Here is a 3161-nt window from a genome sequence, read left to right as displayed (position 1 = left end):
ACCTTAAACATCTCACATTCTCCATTAGGCACACAAACATGGGTGTTCGTGTACTTCGTAATCCTCCACATCGACTCATTATGAAGAGACGCAGCATAAACTTTCCATTGACATTTTCCCTTAGCACCAACACACCTAAACCCGATTCTATCTCTATCGTACCTGTATTGCTTCAGATTACAACCTGTTGCCAGTGCATAGTCAGTCACACACTCCTTAAACGCGATTCCATTGTAGAATCTCTGCCCTTTATACATTATACCATCGCCACGAACGATCGGTGTCCCCCCACGCGCGGCACCACCACGACCATTACCCTCAGACTCGTCGTCACTCTCTGGATACACGTTATGACGAATCGATTCCTCCGTTTCTGTAAAATCTGTCGCAAGCTTATCGATGTGAAATTCATCTCGATCCTCGCCTTCCTCGTCGAACTCCACTCCAATAGGTGGATTAACAACGGGGACTAACGCCATCCCAAGAGCCAAGAGCAAGAGATAACAAAACGATTCGAAGAAAGAAGAATCAATTTAGGGATCTAGGGTTCGTCGATGGAAAGGGAAAAAACGATTTGGGGATTTTTGGGTTTTTTAGGTTAAGTGATCTAATCGGGTTGTAATCGGGTTGTAATCGGGTTGTCAATTGGTTAATAATGGTTTAATTTGGTTATTTTGGTTAATAAGAATTGTCTGTCGGTTAACTAAAACATTAAACCGTGTTAATCGACGTCGATGGGGAAATAGCTGAGAAGGTTAATTTAATTGGGGAAATAGACATAGAAGTATTAATTCGGGGGGAAATAGAAAGAGGATATAAGATGGAAGGGGTTCTATTAGGAGGTCAAAGTTCCAGGGATATTCGGTACGATATGGTAGTTTTGAGGGGTAAATAAGACGTCTTTCCGTAAATGAACCAATTTTTTTTTAATTTGTGTACCCTTTAGAGGTGCTGAGCCAAAGCAGCTGGCGTTCTCTGCAGCAATGGGGATTACCATGGGAGTATTTCCAATATGTGGTGCGTTCTCGTTTGACGAATAGTTGTTCATCGAACATTTAGTGTTTGCGATCTCTAAAGCTTCCTTCAAAGTTACGGCTTTTGATTCAATATAGAGAGACAACACAAAACACAGTGTTTTATTGATCTTCTATTATCGAATTGAGTACTTATGTGTAGTTTTGTTTTTGGCTATGTGTGTCACATTGAAGTCTTGTGGTGCCTTTCTTACGGCTTGGTGAACAAATTATCGGTGGACCTCATTTTCCTTTAACATCTGATGCTCTAAAGAAGGTGTTGACAGGCCAAGCTTCTCGAGATGTTTTCTTAAGCATTGGAAATGTGGTAAGGTTCTTCTGTGTTGGCTTAGCGGCTCCATTTGTAATCGTTGCACTATACATTGTGTTTTTGCCGTGTTTCAAAGTCCTTGTCCGCAAATTCAGCTCTGATGGTCAAACCACAAAGACACCAACAAAAGAAAGGATCGCTTAAATCAAACAGTTCTTGGTTTCTACAAAGCAGAACGTTGGAGATTCTATGACCTTGTGTTCTGGTATGCCGATGTCCCCATCTTAAGCGAAACAGAGTAGAATCCTCTACTCATACAAGAGAACCTCAAACTAGAAAACGCAAGTCGAGTAATCTTTGATACTTCTGTATGTTCAATCTTTAAACATAGTTCTAGTCGTGTTTGTAATTCTTTTACCTTGGTGTGAACAAATCAAAAACCTTTTGGCCACTTTTACTATTTTTGTGATTTTGTTGTATTCACTTCTCATTCATTCCCCAAAACAAAGCTGTATCTCCCTTTTGAGATTACTACATCCCACAATGTATTAATGTTTTTATTATGTTTTGTATGTTTACAAATTAATTAAATGCAATATTTTCCTATTTTTATAAAATCTTAAATGTTTACACATTTATACTATTTCTATTCTATTTAAAATTTTTAAATTTCAAAAAACAACTTTTTCAAAAATAAGAGACCCAAAATTAAAATTTACCATTGGAGGAGAAAATTTTAACTAAAATATCATGGATTCTTATTTACAAAACAATACACAATAAATTCTTAAAAAATTCAAACAGTGTATAAGTACCCCAATATATGAACCCCCCATTAATCTTGCTCTTATATACTAATTAAGATATATTTTCTTATCGCTCTTAAGCTAGGATCTTTAATATGTTCCTCAAAGTGGTAGCTTTCCTAGGTCATCTCCATCAAAGGATTTAAGCAGTTGCTTAAGAGTTTCTATCTTTCAATAAGAGATTAAATTTAATTGTTTTTGTATGATTTAGTTTAGAATCGTTGTTTAACTAAGATGTTTTTGGTATGTTACGCAAACTTTGGTGTGTCAGTTTCTGATTGGGTGGGAGAAAAATAAATTTTTTTTTTTATTTTTTTTGTTATGTAATTTTCTCTCTCGTCTGTTTCCTGTCTCTCTCCCTTGATCGACTTCAATATCATCTCCACGGAAAAGACACGATAGAATTGAAAGGTCATTCAGTCGGTGATTCAGTCGGAAAATTTAGTCGGTGATTCAGTAAGAAAGTGGATTTTACCGGCGGCATCACATCTCCACCGTAAGAGACACCATCGACGATCTCGGTTCATCAATCTGATCGCGATTAATTAGTGGGTTCATCAATCCAATCACATCTCCATTGATTCTACTGGTACAGTACTTTCTTACGATAAATTTTGGTTTTTGTTTCTTAATCCTCTCAATTTTGTTGCCATCTCTCTCTCAAATTCTTAGAAAAAATGGATCTAATCGTTTTATAGTCTTTGAAGTTTCAAATATTGGTTGGTGATCTTTTCACATTTTTATTGACTCCTCCATCAAATTTTTTGCAGTGGAAAAAATAGAAAGTTTCAAGCTTATTCAAATTGGTTAGAGTCAAAAGAAGTAAGAAATGGAGAAACGAGTGAGAGAAGACAAGAGTGTTCAACAACTCATGTACTTGAGAATTTGTGCTTTTGATTATTGCATAGATATTTCTCCATCAAGTATACAGGTAAATAGCTCATGTACTTGAGCATTTGTGCTTTTGATATATCAAACATATAAAATGTTGGAGGTTGAATATACGGAAAACTAACTAATTCTTTAACATTTTGTGCTCTTGACAGTGCTACTGTTTTCCACAATGCAAGC

The 3161-nt window shown here is 36.3% G+C and overlaps 1 long non-coding RNA gene across 1 annotated transcript; it reads left to right on the top strand.

Annotated features, from left to right (window-relative positions):
• Positions 2388-3161, top strand: LOC104781861. Its single transcript, XR_766952.2, has 3 exons — positions 2388-2679; positions 2861-3021; positions 3137-3161. It is a non-coding gene; the product is annotated as an uncharacterized LOC104781861 (long non-coding RNA).

The sequence above is a fragment of the Camelina sativa genome, chromosome 4 (assembly GCF_000633955.1).
Source record: "Camelina sativa cultivar DH55 chromosome 4, Cs, whole genome shotgun sequence".
Taxonomy (NCBI): domain Eukaryota; kingdom Viridiplantae; phylum Streptophyta; class Magnoliopsida; order Brassicales; family Brassicaceae; genus Camelina; species Camelina sativa.
This window is presented reverse-complemented; position numbering and strand designations above follow the sequence as displayed.